General features: G+C 42.9%; 1 protein-coding gene across 2 annotated transcripts in view; it reads left to right on the top strand.

The window, feature by feature from the left end:
• mpp7a (MAGUK p55 scaffold protein 7a) overlaps positions 1–22,114 on the top strand; it is a 179,506-nt gene that overhangs the window by 18,051 nt on the left and 139,341 nt on the right. Inside the window, exon 1 of one of the 2 annotated variants that reach the window (XM_050057013.1) lies at positions 14,946–15,025. The exons of the other annotated variant lie outside the window; for it this stretch is intronic. The gene's annotated coding sequence lies outside the window, so the exon portion shown is untranslated. Of the gene's footprint in view, positions 1–14,945; positions 15,026–22,114 lie in introns of those variants that run through there. 2 annotated transcript variants of the gene reach the window in all.

Genomic DNA, 22,114 nt, shown 5'->3' with positions numbered 1-22,114 from the left:
TTCCAGTCAGTGGACACTGTGCTTTGTCATGAATCATTAATGATTGGTGGCTGTCTTGAGTCATTCAGTGTGGTGGGAAAAGAGACGAGTGACTGAGGACCAAAGTGCCATAATGTGGGTTTAGAAAGAGTTAGGACTCTATCAGAGACTGCAGAGGATTATTGTTTATTCTCTTGACGAGGTCATTAGCACATTTAGGATGGGGGATTTGAAAAAAAGAAAAGGTGAAGGATGGAGCTTGATATTATTGTATGACAGCAGAAGTGTCTCATGCAGTTTGACAAGGCTGATTGTGCCAGAGAGATAGATTTATATTATCATTGATCAATGATAATATCAGTGCAATGATGGCAGATTATTTGGTTAGTCTGAGAATCTTAGTATTAGTTTTTAAAGCAGAACTCATATCACTGTCTTTTATTTCATAGTTAACTAGATATCTTTGGCTTTTGACATTTAAAGATGTCATCTTAAACTCTAGAAAACGGCAGTATTTTTTGTCTGTATATCACAAAAAACAGACAGATGAATCCATAAATACTAGAAGTTGCAGCCCTAATTTAATCCGCAGCATTCAGTGTATTACACACTTATAAATGTCCCTGCATGGGATATTGTGTCCCTCTGTGAATCAGTGCCAGGGATCGAATTTTATGTCTTTATTTCCAACATCAACTGAAGGAACTCTCTCTCTCTCTCTCTCTCTCCCACAGCAGGCACTGCAAATTACAGCCAAACATTTTTGTGGCCATAATAACTCTGCTGCACACAGGCCTGTTTTTACAAGCCATTACCTGAGCTATTTTACTCTGCTTCCAAAAAAGATTAGGGATTGATTTTCATCAAGCACACAAAACCTGCAGAAACACACACTCACACACCACGCTGGTTGATGTGACGCAACACCAGCGGATGCCTCTTGTCTGATCTTGAGTCACAGTATGAAATCAAAAGGATCAAATGTGTTGTAAAGCCAAATAGATGTTCATATCACGGTGTAGTCCCTTGTTCTTGCTCTGACAGGCTCTGTGGAGCCCACCTAGCATCTAGTATTACTGCTCAACACTTATCTAATCAAGAACCAGGAGGGCAGGAATTTGTGGCCAGGCAGCGACGCACATGTAACAGCTCTACTATCAACCCCATCATCATTTTAGCTCTCCCCCTTTACCCTGCAACCCGACTCTAAAGCTCCCATGACTCTAAAAACAGACCAAAGCCCGACCACGGAGCCCCTCTCGTCGCCTCGTCAATCCCTTTAATTGAAGGGAGATAACCTGGGACTCATTATGTTTCCCCTCTGGACACATTTGAGATCTGCATTCCTCTTTCCTTTCCAAACTATGACAATTCAGCCTTGAATTAGCAAGAGAGAAGATGAGCAACACAAGTGTCACAACAATTAGCTTGAGCTCCTGTTGCAGTTGGCGCTGCTTCATGCGGAGGTTGTGTATGAGTGTGGGAGTACAGTACGTGTGTAATCACAGTTTAATGTCTTTGTAATGGGTTTCTATCAGGGTGAGTGATCAGAGTGAAGGAGATTTGGTAAGATGGAAGGCTTGGCACCACCACATACCCAACACACACACACACAGTATCAGGCTGCTGGTTGACCTGTGTGTGTTGGTAATTTGGGAGGTGCTGATCGCTGACACTCCACTATGGCTGCTGTCACTGTGCCAGGGGGCGGCTATGATGATACTTCCATTCTTGACAGCCTGTGGATGTAACACTGCTCTGCTGTGGAAAATGCTGTGCTGCAGTCTTGCAATTTGCAGTCTTCAAGGTCGAGCTGTCCGTCTGTATATATTATGACACTGAGTTGTCAGGATTGATTCTGTTGATCCATCCCATCTGCTCACACAGGCGTGTGTTTGCGTCCGAGTCCCACCTCTTTGGGATAATAAAATCTTGACAATGTGATGCGCTAAAAAGGATTATCAGAAGTGCTCACACACTCTCTTACACACACTTACCCGACATCAGAGTGTGAGGGATAGAGCGATAAAATCTGGGTCTTGTTTCCATCATTGCCGAGTGTGTGTTAGCCCTGTCTCACACCGTCTCATCCACTGTGGATTTGAATTTTCGATCTACATTATAGTGATCCATCTTTCTCTGGTGCCAGTCTGGTGCTGTGCTGACCATAGCAGGCCGGCTGACGGTTGTATTGTTGTACCCGAAGGAGCAGCTTTAGTGCAGCATCTGCTGCCACACAGAAAAAGCTGCCCACACACTATCTCACCACTTTTCTCCATCTGCTTCATCAGACTTTCTCCATCTGGTTGGAAATGAGGCAGATAACATCAACAGAGTTACCGCTGCCCCATTAGAGACATGTTTGTTTTTGTTAACAGTTTGTCTGTTGCTGAATATAATGAGTAATTTTCACGTTGTATGAGTTAAATTAGTAAATATACACAGTTTTCCCTGCCATTTTACAAGCGTTTTTGCAACCTGTGTGAATGTATAAACATTGTGAGACACTGTGGGTCTCCTTCTCCTCAGGCACCATGTGCAAGCAGTCAGTAGGTGTGGAGCTGCCTTAGGAATGGGAATGTTAAGATGTAGGGAGTTTCCGTGCTTACATTGACGCTCCTGCTCTGAAAATTCCTCTGGATCGGAATTTTTCGAAGGGTGAGAAAGTGATGTGTATAATCCAGCATTGGTGCAAAATTGCCACTCCTCCCATTCAGTTGAATTTTGGTGGTGCATGTAGGCTGGGAAAAAATGTGGTGGCCTGTGGTGAAAACTTGAGGTCAACAGATGCAACTTTTGGAGAAACACAACCCAACGTCATGCTGATCAGACCTGAAAGATGCCCGCAGTCCACTGAAACAAATAATACTGTGTCTTTCTATTGTTAAATATAGTGAATAAAAGAAATAAAGTGTGTATTAACAGCCCATGTGTACTTTCCTATAAAGGAGAGTGCTCACTTTGTGCGTGCACGCACTTGTGACTTTTGTGGCTACTTCAGTATCTATAATCAAAAGGAATTCTGCAGCTCTTTTCAGCCACCATAAACAAACTTCCTGGAGACAAATACTCAGTTGCTGAGATGGGCAGATTAGCTTTCCCTCCACCCTCCACTACCCCACTAATTGGCCATTTAAAGGGACACTCCCACACTGCTGCACAACCCTGCGACTAATTGCTGCAACACCAGATTGTGGGTGAATGCAGCCTAGCTCTCATGCCATCCAAATGTTTTGGTGAGAACTTTTCTATTGAATCTAATTCAGCAAAGTTGTTTCCCTCCTTTTGTAGATTTTCTTTACTTTTTATTTTAGGGTTGGGGTTGGACCCCCTTTTTAATTCTTGGTGTCATAGATTCAACAAGGTGCTGGAAACATTCCTCAGAGATGTTGGTCCATATTGACATGATGACATCACACAGTTGCTGCAGATTTGTCAGCTGGACATCCATGATGTGAGTCTCCCGTTCCACCACATCCCAAAGGTGCTCTATTGGACTGAGATCTGGTGACTGTGGAGGCCATTGGAGTACAGTGAACTCATTGTCATGTTTGAGATGATGTGAGCTTTGTGACATGGTGCGTTATCCTGCTGGAAGTAGCCATCAGAAGATGGGTACACTGTGGTCATAAAGGGATGGACACGCTCAGCAACAATATAAACCCTACCATCTGAATGTCAACGTTAAAAGAGCCATAGTCTTGTTAGAAAGACGCCAGTATGTGCAGTAGCTTCATGCTGAGTGATGGAATGTGAGAGGGAGAATGATCTCAGGCCACAGAGAATACATCCTGCTCGTCCACTTAAAGCATGTTTGCACAAGTATAACATGGCGCACTCTGATGGTGCTGACAGACGCTTTCACTGCTCATGCTTGTCACTGATGCTCTGAATCTCTCCTAATACACCACTGTTCATCTCTCCTCATACGCTGTCATTAGAAATTTATAATGATGTTGTCGGACACGCGCGCACACACACTCGACAGACCCTCTCGTGTGTCACTGTAGACCGTTGCACCAGTGTACAGTTTCATCTGATGATGTAATGCTCTAACAACAATACACTCAGCAGAGCTTAGCCCCGCAAAGCTCCAATGATTATCGGCACGCTCTAACCTAATAGTCTCCATGCCAACAGTCATCATATTAGAGCTCATGTAAATGTATAAAAGGATTTGCATCATTATCATGGTCACAGTGCCAAGCGCAAGCCAGAGCTCGTGCTGTGCCAGGTGTTACATAATTGTGTGTATCGCAGGACTTCTAAGAAAATGAGATGGGCTGACTCTGCTGTGGTGCATGCTTCATGTTGGTGTGATCTGCAGACACATCTGATGTACCTTCTGTTTAGCAGTGCAGGTTTATGTAACAGCTTGTTAAACTTTTATCTCACTATAAAAAATATTTGCTAACATTGTACAATAAGGCCTTAAGAATTGATAATAACGTCACTGAAAGTCGAAATTTGCTCCGCCTCCCTACCAGCAGTTACTGTGTTTTACCAGCGTTCCTCAATATATGATGGAGTACCTGCCATGTGATTGTGCTGACTATGCACAGTTGTGTAGGTTGCATTCACACACACTTGCTTCCCTTGTGTCATTAGGCTCAGTGCGGGGCTCAGCTGTTGGCTGCTGCAGCCCATCTGTCTTTCTGTCAGATGTGTGTCCTGCTCAGGGTCAGGTCTGGGTCACCTTGAGGACTTGCTTCATTACTCTTTAGGGGATCATATGTCCACACAGAGTGGGGAGTGGACATGTGAAGAATAGGGGGCAGAGTGATGGAGGCTTCTGCTGGGGGTGAAGGAGGAAAGAGAGTGGCGGTTGTTGACTGGAGATGCTAGAACTGTGATTGTCCCCCTTCAATCCCACTGGTCTGCCGTTATATGCCTTTGTTCGTTTTTGTACTGTAGCCAGTGAACAAAGCTCTTGGCCATTTTGACGTGCACAGGTTAAAAGGACAACAATGTACAGGCAGAAGGAGCCATGTGAGGACAAAGGAAGAAAACATGACCACATTTTCATGTTGCAAAGAAGTAAAAAAGCATCTGTCACTGAATGCTCTTTTGAAAATATATATTGTGTAGCATTAAATTGGGCTCAAATGTCCCTTCGCTAAGCTCACCCCTGGACACAGACTGGTCAATCATAACGTAGCTTCAGGCCGACTCAGACCAGGGTCCGACAACAACACAGCTGTGCTCCATCGTTTCAGATTTCCTTCATTTTCAGGCTGGTTTTGTGGATTTGGAGCTAAATGTTGTGCCTGGGGCTCGTCGTGTATTAATGATACTCGTTACCTGGAGAGGTTGGAAAAAGATATACGTTTCTTCCCTGTTCCAAAACCAAAATCAAACCCTGAAAAGTGTAGGGTTAGCTAGCTAGCTACTGAAGATATAGCCTGCTGAATGTATACACAGGCTGCTTTTGCTTTTAATGATTATAACAGTGAAACAAAGACCGACCCTGCTGTACAGGAACCAGTGAAGGGAAGCAGGGAAACTTTGCTGATATTCAACCAGCTGTGTGTCATCACAGTGTGCGCAGATGAACGTTGTTTGACTTCCCCTAGAGATGCGAAGCCAAACAGTGTTCATGTGCACACACTGTGATGCCACACAGCTGGTTCAATATCAGCAAAGTTTCCCTTTATATTCATTGTCTTGTGTGGCGATCAGCAGTGCTGTGGTGGTTCACTTTTATGCTGTGATCTGTAGCCTATAGTTCGGCTTTAGCTTCTAACTAGCTTTGTCTTTTTAACCTGTTGTTGCTGCTGAGTCAGTTTGACATCCTGGATATATCCTTCAGCGTGTCAGACAACCACAAAGGGCCATTTTACGACTGATTAAAATAAATATAAGTTCCCAGTTGGTGTCTCCTCTGGACAGTGTAACTTTGTCCACCCTGAGAAATGTTTCTCACCAACTAGCAGGAATACTTCAGAGCTCAGGAGGCACTGGGCCCGTTTTACGCTTTGTGAAATCTCCCCCGGCCAACGTTGGTATTCAACAAAACTTTCTCACTGTTTCTTTTTTGTTTTGTCTTTATAACTACTCCCTTATTCACAAGCACAGACATCATTTAAACCTGCCCCTTTCATAACTGCTTTTTAAGAGGCCATGGCTGTCTTCACGTACTGTGTGGGAGGGTGAAAGAGTGTGATTGAGGACGAGGCAGCATTGAGGATGCTCAGTGGTTTGGAATTCTCCTGCCAGGGTGAGTAACAGTGCGGATGGGAGAGCCGTCACCCCGGCTGATTTACACCTGTGTTTGTGTCCCGGGCAGGAGGAGGGAGGCAGAGGGCATGACTGTGCCCTGTGTGTAGTGGCCTGTAGGAAGAGGAGGCTCCAGTGGGTGGCACGGTGGCTCCTAAAGAGACAAAAGTCTGACATAATGGCAGGATTTGATTACTGGATGATTAATGTGGTGTAAAAGTGGCTGTTATCGTGTGTGGCTGAAAGACACATTTCATCCTGTTTTGAAGAGGTTGTGATTTTTGTCTTTGTTTGTTTGTGAGAAAAGCCACGTTCCACAAGATAACCACAAATGTGGCTTCATGATTACAGCCTTTCCTCCTCTCTACTTATTTTTCATTTTTGTCTTACATGCACAAATGAAACAACTATTGACAGCGGACTGAAACAATGCTCTGATTAATGCATGGTTCTCAGATTTCTTTTTCTTAATGAGTGTGTGTTTCGCTAAAGCCAAAATTAAAACCTGATGAAAGAGCATTCTCTTATAGGCTTGTCAAAGGTGGAATAAACTATCTGACATATCTAGGGTACTTGCTATGAACAGTTCTTTAAAAATATAATGCTTTTTCTTATTTTCTGTGATGTATATATTGAGTTGTATGTTTATATTGCTCAAAAAAAATGAGGTAAAAATTTGTTAAAGTAATCTCTGGGAGCAAATACCTCAGGCTTCAGACTGTTTAATACTCTGTGTCCAGTGTTTTGCAACAAGCTAACGTCCGCTTGTGACAGATTTCTTTATATGGTCATCTGCTTCATGCACAAAGCTTCATAGTCTACACTGCTACATGTAGCTACATGCTAATGTCAGGGAAACATGTAATTTTGGTTGCTAACGTTGTTAATTACTCCCTGCCTTTTAAAGATATTCATGCCGAAACATGTCCAGTTGTGTTTAGAAGCTTTTATTTGTGATTTTTCATGTGACAAAGTGCCGCTGTACCCCGTTACAGCCATTCCCCTGAGATCAGGCTCCAGGGGTGCTGTTGCAGAACAAGTACCTGGATCATCCAAAAGGATGAAGAAAGATTCACATTTTATAAACCACATAAAAAAACAGTTGTCAGCAATGGATTTTTTGCTCAAAGTGTTCCTGACTATGACCATAAGTAGTTACACTGTGCAGGGAAAGTCACCATGACATTGTGACACATTGAAAATGTCCTAATTTGGGGCGGCAGTAGCTCAGTCCATAGGGACTTGGGTTGGGAACAGTAGGATCGCTGGTTTAGGTCCCCATTCGGACAAAATATGGAGTGCAGACTGGTAGCTGGAGAAGTGCCAGTTCGCCTCCTGAGCACTGCAAGGTGCCCTTATGCAAGGCCTGAACCCCCACCTGCTCGGGGCGCCTGTCCAAGGCAGCCCCTCACTCTGACATCTCTTTAATGTATGTATAGGTCCTATTTGTGCGTGTGTGTATTTCAGGCCTGTGTGGATGACAACAGAGTAAAAAATTGAATTTCCCCAAAGGTTGTAAAGTACATCTTCTCCTTCTCATTTAATTTTTTTTTTTTAAATTTCATTATTATTTTTTTAATCAAAGGGAAAGTTAACTCAATTTATATCCCAACATTCATAATTTACCCATATTTAAACTTTCATGAAAAATAATCCTTAATAGTAGGGATGCACAATATATATTGGTCGATAATGGGACATTTTAATTGTTATGCGTTATCCCTATCATAAATATTATAACCGATAAATAGCGCCTATGATATGAATCAGACTGCTTTCATCGACTTAACAATGGCAACATCTACATACCCGACAAGTGTGTGGCGGTACATGCACCTTTGAACTTGGTTTGCGAGCCGCCAGTAATCACAGAGAAGAAGAACAACAACTGCAGCACACTGTCTAGTAGTGATGGGCAAAGCAGTTCTTTAGATGTTACTGAATCACTAGAATCAGTTCTTTAAAAAGATTTGTTCAAAAGAATCGTTCACCGAATCATTCAGTGCTTGGCGAGAGGAGTCCTGACCGTGTACTGCGTAGTCCAACTCACTGAACTGATACACGGCTGAGCTGCTGCTACATCTGCCCTGCACTGGTGAGTCTCATTACTGCCCAGCCTAACGTTTTAAGTTTGTTTATCTGGAAACTAAGTCTGTTAAAACAATGGGGAGGTGTGTGATTGTGTTCATGTGGCTTGACTCCTGGCTATATTAGCCATTAGCTTGGAGAAAACGGTCCCTATGTAGTGTATCGCTGAGAAGAAATGATTTGAATCACTCACTGAGTGATTCGTCATACGGTAGGCAGTCCCTCCCTGCATCCTGACTGCCTCGCAACTCGCCAGTGATTCATCGTTCGCACGGACCAAGTCGGTAGTTCCACTCCTGGCCTGCACGCTCGCTGCTGAGCTCAACTGAACTGAGAAATTAACGAATCAGTTCCGGAAGTGATTCAATTCAGTACGTTCACTCAACAGATTCGTTCTTTTGAAAGATAGAAAGACGATAGAAACATGTAGTTAATGTTGATATGATTAATTTAATTCAATAGAAGTTTATTTATCCTGAAGGAAATAACACAAAGAACAGTCACAACAATTTAATGTTCACAACCACTAACAACTAGAACAACCAGTGGGTTCCTACTAAAGTGATGTTTTTATGTCAGAGGACTCCAGGAAGAAAAGTCCTGTTGAGCTAAAACAGATCCCACCGAAAAAAATCAAATCACTTTAGAGCATTTAGCGTCCATTCCCTGGTAAAAAAAGAAAAAAAAAGAAAAACTATGCCACACCACCAGCTGGGTGGCATCTAGTAATTGTTTGTTTTCTATCATAAGCAGCTTAGCACCGGGATTATCAGTCGCTGCAAGTTATGTTTTTGTGTCACAGCAGGAGGGACGGCTTGCGTCTTATTTCTAAGCCAAAACATGAAGGTTAGGTCATTATTTTCCTGTCAGTCTCAGGTTTTACTCATCTCCCTGAGCTGGCAGGAGCACCTGTGTTGCTGCTAGAGCTGGGCGGGGCTCTTTGGGTTCAATTGTCGTGGTCGAAAATAGTGAAAACACAAAGGAACAAAGGAAAGTCCCAGTGCTGCTCAAACACCTATGTGTTGCAGGTGAGCGACAAAAGGACGGAGACAGATTTCCGTCACAGTTGTGAATCGTGATCAATGTGAAAGAGCTGATTGAAATATAGTCTATTTAATCTACTGTGCATTGTAGTTTTCTTAAAGATACTGAGAGGTTTTCTTCACACAAACTTTTAGCAGCAAGACAGATTACTGCAGCAGCAAGAAAATGACCCCTGATTCAATTTACTGTAGCTATTGAAGCAGCACAAAATGGGAAATAATCCCATTATGCTTGTTTTTAAACCTGACTAATTCAGGATATTGTTTGCATCGTAGCCGCTATATATTTTTTTTAAAATGGCCTGTTCAATTGTCTACCTGGTCACTGAGCTGCAGACTGCTGGGACTGAAGTAATTTAAACCTCTCTGAGGGACTCACGGAGAAGATGAGGGGCTCACGTCTCAAACTAACACCTAAGTGTTTATCTTTCCATCTCATGAGCATGACAGCGTGTATATTTGGCTCTTGGTTGGTGTAACCCAACCTGGTATCAGACTTTGACCCTCTGGCACATACTCTCAGGCTGCCTGAGGTACTGACTCTGCTATCTGAGCTCCCATCATCTCCCCTTCTCCCAGTTTGGCCCAGATTAGAGCCCTGCTGGTGACACAGGAGGACTCAGGAGTGGGCTGCAAATCAAACCTCTGAACTTTCTTGGAAAACATGATGTCTGTAGCACCAGCTTTGTGGTAATTGTCACAGATAACAAAAGCTGAAGTTGAATGTCTGGTCTGAGTCCTGTTGAGTCGTGTGTACTTATTCTTTAATAATGTATTTACTTTTGTTAATGTTGACAAAGTTCTGTTTGCATTTAGAGAACATAAAACATTTGTTTAAGTTGTAGAGTTTGTAAATGTTTGGCTTCTTTTGTGAAGTGTAGCAGATCCTACAGAGCCCGACCAACACTACACTTTTAAAGTCGATACTTGAGAGTTAAAAAATCATTTTTTGTCAGGCATTGTGTTCCCCTCAGGATGAATTATAATAACTTTGGTGATGTAAAAAAATTGTCCAATAGTTTGGTTTATGACCACATTCTTATGAAAGTGCTGACTGTCCCGTTAGCATCAGCTGCTAGCATGGTTGTAGACTCTAGAGTTGGGTTTACATCCAAATTAAGCACAAATTTTATCTGAATTTTCAGAAGAAAAAAAAACGTCTAAAGGAAATACACATTTATTTGCTTTTCCATCCACTACTGTGATGCAAATATCAGGAGTTGGTTCATTGAGACAAACAGTAGGTGGCACTAATTTTCCAGACAGTGCAACAAGATGACATAATTAAAAAAGCACCAGTCAAACCTCTAACGCGCTGGAGCCTATCCCAGCTGACACTGGGCGAGAGGCGGGGTTCACCCTGGACAGGTCACCAGACTATCACAGGGCTGACACATAGAGACAGACAACCATTCACACTCACATTCACACCTACGGACAATTTAGAGTCACCAATTACATGTCTTTGGACTGTGGGAGGAAGCTGGAGCACCTGGAGGAAACCCACGCTGACACAGGGAGAACATGCAAACTCTGCACAGCAAGGGCTCCCCCACCCCGGGTTCAAACCAGGGACCCTCTTACTGTGAGGCGACAATGCTAACCACTGCATCACCATGCCGATTAATCAGTTTCCATTGCACTTGGTTGCATTTACTTTTTATCGATGCAATGCGATATTTTGAGTTTTTTGGGGTTTTTTTTTTGGCATTTTCACTTAGGTTTGTGCAAATTAATAATGCACATTAAAAGAGGTGGATGGAAACGCACCTTTTGTTTTGTTGCTAGGATACGTACTGAGTGGGATATTGTATGTACTTTTAAGCGTCTTCTGGACAAACAACAATGGCAACGATGTTTCTAAATTACCACAAACATATCTTTGGCATTTCTGTACTGCAATTCCTCGCTCGTTAATATCCGCCAACATGCAGCTATTTCTGCGGCGAGCTAATATTAGCTCATATGACACCCAGTTCTGCTCAGGCCTGCTGCCTTGGCTGACAAGTTGGCCTGACGTGACCAGTTTCGTGCCTCAACTCCACAATTTTAACACAAATGCTTGTTGATAGCACAAGGGATTATTTTTAGCGGCAGTGATGAGTGAATGCTAAAATAGAGTTATTTTTGTCCCCAAGTGGGCCAAACAGCATTAGTGTGGTTAGAGCGCGGCTTACAGACGGACTAATGGGAGCATGTTTTTACATCTCTTTTCCTCTTTCAGTTTTTTATGTTGCTACTGAGCTGACATTCCCTTACCTTCCCTTCTCTGCTCTTGTTTCTTCTTATCTCATTCTTCCTGTCCTCTCTCTCTCTATCCCTCTCCATCAATTATGCATCTGTTAATGGGCTCACTTCCCGCTGCAGCTCTGTTAACATGCTCTGTAAACACACACAGAAGGTGTGCCTGTAAACTTGTAGGAGAGGCATGCAGACCCAACTGTACCCTGTTGGCCTCCGTGTCCGTTGCATTACTGCTTTCTTATCAGTTTTATCCCATCTGTCCATCTGTCCGTCTGTCAAACCAGCTGTCTCTTTCTGTCTCTATGTGTCGCTCTGCCACCCCGCCCGGGCACTCCAGGTAGAGTAATTCACTCCAGCAATATCTGGTGAGGATGTAGGTTACCCAGCAACAGTGGCATTTAGAAGGACTTCCAGATTAGTGCGGCTTATGGCTACCTGCTGCTCTGGGCCTCGCGTTGCAGGTGCGTTGCTATTTGCGGCTCAAATCACTCATCTGAAAATCCGTCATCATCTAATTAATGTCAGTGGAAGGTGGAGTTACATAGTAGTGTTTGTATAGAGGATTAATGCAGTGGCCTCTCCCCTCCCTATAAATAAATATAATTTCACAGAGGCATGTTGGGTCCTTAAGTGAAGCAGTGCAGCACTCACATCAATGATATTTTTTGATTAAGCAAAGTGTGTTTTGCTCCTCTGTTGCCTGCAGCACCAACCCCAGTCCGTCCATCCATCCATGTTTCTGTCCTTCTGTTACAGGATAATTCATTTTGCCATTTCATGTCTGGGATTAATTGAATTGGTCATTAACAGTTCCACGGCGACCCTGCATGCTGTGAATGTGTATGTGTGTGTGTGTGTGTGTGTGTGTGTGACAGGGACAGAGACAGTGTGGAATGTGTGAGTGGCGACTGATAGTGACTGTGGTCTCCTCTCACTGTTAATGGGTCAGAAGGAGACAAAGAGCTGCTGTGTGTGCATGGGAACCAGAGGACAGAGATGGGACGAGGACAAAGAGGTGGAAGAGGTGTTAAGACAAGGAAGTACAATGTCAGTCTGCAGCTGACGATTATTTATTTTCATCATGTGTTAGTTATGCATCACACTTTTCCAAAGTGACACTGAGCCAGTGTGTGCAATACCAGCATCATTCATTTTTATTTATTTACACCTGTGCTGTTCCTGCTGTGACATGGCAAAATATCTTCTGTGAGAAAGGCCTGTTGTTTAACCCTTTGAAACCTGGAGTGACATCACTTTCCTTTTTCTGCTTTCAGATGCCTTCTACAAGTATTTTAACCTTTGAACTCTGAGCAAATTGGTGTGATTTCTTTCAAAAACATGGCAAAAAAGGCAATAAGCATTTTGGTAGGACATGTCCCGCAAATTGCAAAAAAAGAAGATATATATAGATTTACAAAAATTATTTAAAACAAATAAGGGAAAAAGAAAAAAACAAGGGAAAAAACTATACTTATAATTAGTACTTTTTTTAAAGGGAAAAAAGGTAATGAGCAACTTTTCAAGGCACAGTCACACAAAAAATAGATTAACAAAATTATTTTAAAAAAAATAGGGAAAAAGAAAAAATAGCAAGGAAAAAAACTATTTCTAATAATTATTATTATTACATTTTAAAATTATTATTTTTAAGCACTTTCCTGGTCATTTCTTCATTTTCCTTATTTTTTTGTTTTTAACTTTTGTTTCTTTTCTTTTGTTTTAAACTAATTTTCTTGTTTCTAATTTTCTCATTTTGATTTTTTTCAAAAACATGGGGGCAATTAGCAACTTGGTAAGACGTCCCACAAATTGCAAAAATAAAAATAAATAACTAAATTAAATTAAATTATTTAAAAGAAAAACTAGAGGGAAAAGGAAAAAATATATAATTATTATTATTACATTGTAAAATTATTATTAAGCACTCTTTTCAGGTCATTTTTTTTCGTGTATTTTTTTATCCATTTTTTTTTATTTATTTTTTTTATTTTTATTTTTTACTAATTTCTTGCTAATTTTTTGTCTAATTTCTTCTTTCATTGCTCATTGCCTTCTTCCCATGTTTTTAAAAGAAATCAAGCCAATTTGCTCAGGTTTGAAAAGTTAATATATTTTGCACTGCCCTTGATACCTTTACCCACATCACTTTTATTCAACCAGGAATTCTCTTGAGATATTATTTCTGCAACAAGAGAGACCTGACCAAATTTGCAACATAAAGTAGTCAACACAAAATCACATAAGAGCAAAACACAGCTCATAATATTCATATAAAGCACAGTAATATAGGAAGCAGTGAAGAGAGACGCTTACTGTACTGCATGTCATATTTGTCAGCAGAACATGTTATTTGTAGGCAAATATTGTGTTATTATTTCTCATTGCAGCTCACTTAGATGAACAGCAGTATGATGAGATCATCTCTTAAACAATCAGTGAGAAAGCAGCTCTAGTTAAGAGCAGTCAGTGTGTTGGTGTGATGGAAAGCTGCTGCATAATGGTTTTATTTCTCAGTGATATATAATAATGTTTTTGTGTCTGTGTGCAGCCCAAAATAAAAAAAACACCAAAAACAAAACAAGCTGCTGTGTGTGTCTGTGTGTGTGTGTGTGTGTGTGTGTGTGTGTGTCTGTGTGTCTGTGTGTATATGTGGCAGCCTGCCGCCAGCCCGCGGGGCCCCTCATTGGTTTTAGTAATAATGGGACCCTTGCTGGCAGTGGATGAGATTACTGGTGCCCATCTTTACTGGCACCCCGAGGCACATCGGAGGTCACAACGGGGACAGAGACAAACACACACACACATACAGCTGCACACACAAATACCCACACACAAGCAACCATGGAGACTTGCACAGTCTGCTAACTTCTATAATAGTGTTTGTTCTGCACAGTGTGTGGACTGGGGATATTTAGTGAGCTGGTTGCTCCATCTAGTGGTTGTTTGTTGTCACTACATTTGTTAAGGATGTAGGTACAGTGAGCAACATATCTGGTTTGTATGTTGACTTCCTGACATGTATTGTCATTTCTGGAAAGACATTGTCACACCTGAGGGATAGGCAGTTCATGGTATGATCAAAAATAGTTTCAAGACCCAGTGTAGTGAAAATCATGTCTAGTCAGATAGACGCAACACTTCTGGAGCCTTTTATGTTTTTATTTCATGTTTCGATCCACATCCTGGGAAAGAAGGATACTGTTTCTTCCAGGGTCACATTGGTTAACACTTCTGTTTACAATTGTAGTGTGAGATAAAAAAAAAAGGGTGGAGCACCATGAGCGCCTCGGGTAGGAAAAGAAACTTGAGTTTCAGGTCTGTTCAGGTGAGTTGATGCACCTGGTGGGCGGGTGTCTTCCTGTATGGGAGGATTTAGTTTGCGTACACTGTAATAGTGTAGTGGCGGTGCCTGCTGCTGTGTGTGAAGTTTCTGTTGCAGGAAGAAAAGTGTCCTGGTAAGTCCCCTGCGTAGCTCGTGTGCCCCTTTCATAACTTGTTTTAGTCGAATATCTGCGTCTTTGTTAGATCAGCGTTATCTCTTAAATCTAAAGAATGTCTTTAGTATTGTGCTGAAGTCTTTCTGTGGACACAGGAGTATTTAAGGACAAAGTGACTTTGGCTGTTGATTTGTTTGTTTGATATTTTGGTAGTTTCCTACATTTCTACTGATGCGTTTGGGAGATAGCACAGTTGTAAAGCCTTAGTTTGACACATCCACCAGACATTCATTGTTCTGCAATAAATATCTGCTACACTAGAGACTTACAGTCTGTCACCTTTGATTTTCATCGAGCGCCCTGACTCATATCCTTCCATATCAGTGAGCCCTAAGCTCCTGAAACATCTTTCCATCTCTCTTGTAAATTAGATACGTCTCTCTTAAACGCGTTTTTTTAAGCACCATGAAACCCTCCAGCCAGTGACTTCATGCCTCTGGAAAGACAGGTTGACCCAAACACAGATTTATATCTGTGTGTGTGTGTGTGTGTGTGTGTGTGTGTGTGTGTGTGTGTGTATGTGCTAACAACACATGTACATACACATAAGCAGATGTATTTTATGTGGAAAGACTGGACGCTTATGAGCAACACGTGGCAGAGGGCTGATTCTGAGCTGTCAAAAATAATCCCACCTGAGACCAAGAGAAGAGAGCTCACTTTTCCCATTTCTCCATCAGCCCTCTCACATTGGATGAAGCCGTTTCTGTTGATATGCACTTTTCTCTGTCACGGGTTAATGGCGTTCACTGATATTCCACATTTACTCCCCTAATCTGTTTCCATATGCTTTTCAGTTGCACGAATATACTTCTTCCTATTGCTCATCGCTGTTACTGCTCCTCCACTGCAGTCAGTCATTCCAGGAACATCAGCCGTGCCAGGTACCACTGAGTCTTAATTTAAGCAGCCCCAATCCCTCGTAAAGCTAACGGCTATTAACGAGAAGTCGTATGGCACACGCCTGAAAAACACAGCCCTGTCCCGCCAGCGTCACGCGCCTCACGCTTAATAGGAATCGACGTGGTGACATTTTGGCAGTGCTTAGCCGAGGCAGGAGAAAGACATTATTCAACAATGTGTTTTTCCACAGAAGAAACAGAAAAGGCAAAGGGCTGCCTGTGCGGCGCTGGCATCAGGAGGATTTTCGATTTTCTTTTCTTTTTTTTTTCTTGGTATTTCAGTTTCAAAATGTCATGTGGATGAACGTTCCCCTCCACCACGGTTTAATACACTGCAATTATGCACAGCCCATTGAAATGTAGTTCCACCGTGTGCCTGTGTGTAAATGAATGTTCGCCTTTACCACAGTTGGATACACTGCAATTATACTCTTATGATCGTGTCATGTATGGTTGTGTGCATGTGGCTGTAACTCTATCTACTTCTGTCTGTCTGACTTTGCACTTTGTGGTTCCTACAAGCCAATATGATGTAGAGTAGCTGAAATACAAATTGATTTTACATCCAATCTGTCTTCACAGCTACCCCATACCAATACCCCAACACTGTAGCTCACCAATGGGGCTTGACGTAGAAGAACATAGTTTTCCATAAAAGGAACAACTGTGCTGTTTCTTTTAAATCCACATGGTAGTGCATGATTTTTTTACATCTCTTCAGTCACGTCAGACTCTTCCTTTATCTCTCTGAACAGCATCACAGGGCAAATATTTGGAGGCCTGTTTCGTGAGCTGGAAGATTGTGTGCTTTCTGCTGCTGTTGACCTTTATGCGGGCACACAAGAACATGCAATACAAGATAGCATACCCTTCAACATGCAGCTGTTAAATACACAGCGAACATTTAATAACTTAGCTTAGTTTGTAGCCTTGGATGCATGGTGTAGGATAATAAAGTAGCTGGGAGTGGGCTCGGATGAAAGAGTGGGTCCTCTAGAGTGGATTTAGTTGATAATTGGAGGTAAGGGCTGGCTAGGTGGATTGTTTTTTTGGATCCAGTTTCAAGAAGTTCTTGGCCCCAACCACAATGTGTCCATTGTATTGGATTATATCAAGTACGAAAAGGTGGCATTGAATACCTTGTCAGATTTGTAATCATCCTTGCATGTTCTTTGACTAGCAAATCCCTTATTTAAATCACAATCTTGCTGTATTATTTAGGCACAGTTCTTGTTAGATGCTCGCGTTTAGATACATTTTTACACCTAAACTTTGGCTTCATTTGTTGGAATAAAACTCCCAACAAAACTTGACTTCTGACAGAGTGCGAAATAGCTTCACACGACAGCTCAAGATTCGAGAGATCCATGAAGACAAAAGCAGCAGCACACTGGGCAATAAAACCTGATCTCCCTCATTTTCCTAAAGACTTCGATAAGTGCAGAACCAAAGCCTCACAATGTTGCAACAGACAGTACAGAATTGGTAACCTGAGGAGGTGTCCCGCGGGCTGCCAAATAGATCTTCTATCGTCTCACCAAGGACCCGTGTAGATAAACTCATCAGACTGGAGTGGATCAGCAGACGTCGAAGCTGGTGGCTCGCTTTGGAGCAAACGGGTCCTTTGAGCCGTAACCAGAGCAGGTGTGACAGGGGTGGCTTTGGGGTGGGTGTCCGTCATGCGTTGAGGAGGATCAGTGTCGTTCATGGTGGCCCAGTAAAAACCCCGGCCAGTAGCTGACCTTCCTGTCACTTGATGTGGGACAATCCAGGACACAAAACCCAACACCTGAGTAGCACCTTGGGGAGGTATTAGTGGTGCTGAATGGCAGAGTTGACCTCTGCTGCGTCCTGTCGTAGCACCTCTCTGTCCAGGTCCAGTCGTAGGCCGAACCATTCCACTCAGTGAACCCTGTTACCCGTCAGAGCCTGACCTGTTTTTCCGAGGATCTCTATTGGCAGTTTGCTTTGAACGGCGATCTTTCCACCGTCCAGTCGACCCTTAGAAGGAAGAGAAGAAGCAAAGACCTCAAAACTGTTAACAGGCCCTCAAAAATGACAGGTCTTCCATTTTTTTTCATTGTCAGTCATTGACCTCTTGTTATTCCTGTCACTAACTTCATCAACGTCCAGCTGAGAGTCAGACGGCTCCACCCATGATATCCCCCCTCTGGCTGGACGGCTACGCTTGTTTTTGAATGGAGAGGAAGAATAACAGTCTCCTATACTTCCCTGTTTTCATCCATCCACCTATCCATCCATCACCCCAGGCTGTTTTCTCTTTAAATACTGATTCGACCTCAGATTTCACACTCAGAACAAGGCTAAGCAGACACAGAGTCTTCTGACATCCATACATACAGGTCTTTGTAGGGAAGAGGTGCCTCAGGTTGTGTCTCGGCTGGGTTTTCAGGGTCGACCCTCCCTGCAATAGTGAAAGTTCCCACTAGATGGTGGCAGAACCATTTCAAGACATCTTCTGCTCAGTGGTAGAGGGAGGAACATCTCACTGCAATTAAGCGTGTCCCATCTCTTGTCCACATGGCAAAGTGTCCCCTTTCTCCCCTCATGACCATCTGATATTGTGTGATCTGAACAGACATGGTTAGAGCATTCTGACAGCGGGGGAATGTTTCTTTAAGTCTGTCTGTAATGATCCATTTGGGCCTTTTAAAAAGTCCCAGGTGTTCCAGACTGTGCGACATGCTTCCTGGCCCTCAGAAAGCTCCTCAAATGGAAAGATGGATCCTTCCTCAGATTGGGGAATATGTGGTCCTTCCCCTTTGGTTGCAACAAAAGGCAAAGACTGATATTACAGCGCGGCATACCTAAAGAGTATTCATGTCCCTTGTCTTCCCGTATGTCTGTCATTCCAATCACAAAGTCTTATGACAAAACCGTGCCGCAGCCCTCTCTGTGAAACACTGAACTGATTTAGCATGGGTCAGCTCTTTTGGCACGAGCGCAGCGGCTGTTAGGTTCGGTCCCCTGTTCAAACCAGCCTGCTGGAGAGATTTTGTGGTCACTGCTCAAGGCGCCGTTGCCCTTCTCTGCCGGTCCTCTTAACCTATTTTATTGAAGAATACAAAGAGCTGAACAGCAATGAACCCCGCCAGGTTTTTCACTCGTTCTTTATGCTCATGCAAAGCTCATGCAAACGACTGACAAATCTGGCGTACAATTTGGCGCTGGCGTGACATCGTAGCAGGGTTTTGAATCCCAGACCTCCTCACGGTGGAAAATCGATCCTTTCTTAAGTGCTGTTTGATGAATGCACCATATTTTGTACATCTCAATCCAGAAGAAAAATATCTTTTTCTGATATGCTCTTAATGACTTGCTTACCTGCACACTCAGGCATCTTTTGGACTGTATTGTTCTAGATGCTTTTTCCACAAGGCTCCACCTGGGGTCTGCTGGGCCCTGAGGTGAGTTCACATCACAGTATGTCAGACAGGCGTGGTAGCGTTTTGCTACGTGGGCTGTCATCTTGGCAGGTCTGAGCCTCAACCTCTGCGTGTGTTTGTACACACATGTGGGGCAAAACGCCAGGAAATAAGTCACTCCTGTGCAGCTTTCACTGTGGGGGCTGAGTGAGAGATTCTTGACAGAAAACACATTTGTAATGAATTTCCGGTTCACTTTTCGGCCCGCTGAGATGGGCGTGAAGTCACAGCGTTTGAAACTTCAAGTGTGTGTGGCCGACACCACCTAACCATTGATGGGGGTCCCAATGAGCTGGAAGGGTGCAGGTGTCCTGGCTGTTCCTGTCTCCAGCCAAGTGGTTCTGAGTCAGCCATAACACATTGTGACTCAGTATCCGCCCAGAGTTTTTACAACACTTATCAACATGGGAGATGCAGAATGTAGTTTATCTCAGTGCTGGTGTTTGTTTTGACCATTTTCTTGCAGTAAAGTGAGAAACTAACAGGACCCCAAGGCTCTACAGTTTAGCCAACTGAGTTTGACTGAGCTGCAGCACATGGGAGCTGACATATAATGGATCATTGAACTGCATGCTGTAAAGAACCAAAGGCTCAAACCTAATTGTTTTCCACTCTCCCTTTTTCCAGATAAAGAATTTGTGCTAGTGGCAGCTACACTCAGAAACCTGTCGAGGTTTCTAGAGGTCTTATGAAAGAGACTGTGATAAATAAAGTATAAACTGAGAAAAGTTGGGGACGTTTTAAAGGCTGTGACTGAGGCAAGGCCAGAGAAAGGTTGATGGCCTGGCACATAAGGCGTCCACTGAGACAGCTCAACTACTCATACACAGATTTCAGCCTCTTTCCACTCTGTAGTGACAACATATACTCAAGATGAAGCTCTGACAAGTTCTAAACTCCAGTATTTTGCAAGCTACACTACAGCAGTCATGATGTTGTGGTTGGGTTGTATGTAACCTGTTCTTAAGTCGAAGTACAGGCTTCTTAAGCAAACTGCAAGTCCAGATGTCCAAATGACAAGTCTTGCAGGTGTCTGAAAGGTGACCTTAAATTGACATGTCTTTATTTTCATTCTCAATTAATATGTTGATTCCTTTCTTGGGTAATTGATTAGTTGTGTTAATCGTTAATAGTGAGAAAATGGTGAAAAATGTCAGATTGTGTTCCTCAAATGTCTGTATTGTCCACAGCCCAAAGATATTCATGAAGGAGCAAAGAAACAAGAAAATATTCACTTTTTTCTTTAAAAGAATTACTCAAACCAAACACTCAATCATCAAGTTAGTTGGGAATTAATTTAATAGTTGACAACTAATCGATTAATTGATTGATTTTGTCATTGATGCTGTATCGTTACTATTATATTGCACATAGCTAAGACCTGTTCAAGGTGTTCCGAGCAGGTCCAACTGGTGGGAGGCCCTGGGGCAGACCCAGAACACGCTGAAGGGATTAGGCTATATATCTTGTCTGGCCTGGGATTGCCTCGAGATCCCCCAGGAGGAGCTGGAAAGCGTTGCTGGGGAGAGGGACGTCTGGAATACTTTGCTCAGCCTGCTGCCCCCGCAACCCGGCTTTGGATAAGCGGTTGAAAATGGATGGATGGACGGACATAGCTATGATTGAGTCTTTTCAGTGCCCAGTGACTTAAATATTAAATCCATGTGGCTGTGCAGGTTCTGCCTGATTATTTGTCCTTTTCTAAAGACGTATCAAACTTGAGACCTGAATGAAAGTTAGAGGTAAAGTCGGGTCTATATGGAATCGAGTCTAAAGCAATCAACATCTCCGTCCAGTCAAGTTTAAATTCAGTTTCAGTAATGTATTTTTTCCGACTCCAAGTCCTGAATTGGCTGCAGAATCCACAGCATATCAGTTGTCTGAATGTGGTTTTTTAAAATGGAAGTGGCTGAGTCAGTAGCTAGCAGCTAACGGTGCTAACTCCTGCAAAGTGGTGGTAACGAGCTAGCCAGTGGGATACACACATACACACAAGCACTAACATCCACACATAGCTGGACCGGCTTACCATAACAAACCACAAAGAAGCTCTGATTACAACACACAGAGAGGTAGTGTGGCTTCACTCTCTGCCCAGGACGCCATTACTCCACCATATCTTTACAGAGCAAATAGTGGTTAGCTGCTTTATTAATGCTCTGAATGTCCCAAACAGAACCTTTAAGTCTACAGCTATGCTCTGCACTCAGACCTGTCAGGCTTTCCTATCCAAACGAATTCATATTATCCATTTTCCTCCTGTTGTGGTCAAGGAGTTTATTGTATGCTACTATGTGTCTCGGCACATGTTCATCCACTGCAGGGGGAGATTTCAATGAGCCACAGGCTTATAATTTGTGTTCTACATCCCCTCTCTTCCTGTTCCTGCTCTATCTGGCTTTCCAGTTGAGCGCCATTATTTACGAAGCGATGCTTTTCCACGCCTGTTTGATTTTTCACAGGTCTGTTGCATTCGCTTGCTTACTTTCCCCTCAGCGGATAAAGTTTCCCTTGTTTCCGCTGGACGCCGAATAAAGTGTGGGATAGCTGTGTGTGTGTGCGTTACCGTGTCTGTGTGTGTGTGATGCATTTGTGTCTCTGAGCGTATATATGGGCGCCGGCTGAGGTGATGTTGGCTCATGTACAAAGCAGGATGTTCAGCAGCTTAGAAAAAAAGTGTTGGGTTGTAAACACCCAGA

Source organism: Epinephelus moara, chromosome 11 (genome assembly GCF_006386435.1).
Source record: "Epinephelus moara isolate mb chromosome 11, YSFRI_EMoa_1.0, whole genome shotgun sequence".
In the NCBI taxonomy this organism is placed as follows: domain Eukaryota; kingdom Metazoa; phylum Chordata; class Actinopteri; order Perciformes; family Serranidae; genus Epinephelus; species Epinephelus moara.
The sequence above is the reverse complement of the archived record's forward strand: the minus strand, read 5'-3'. Positions and strand labels throughout refer to the sequence as shown.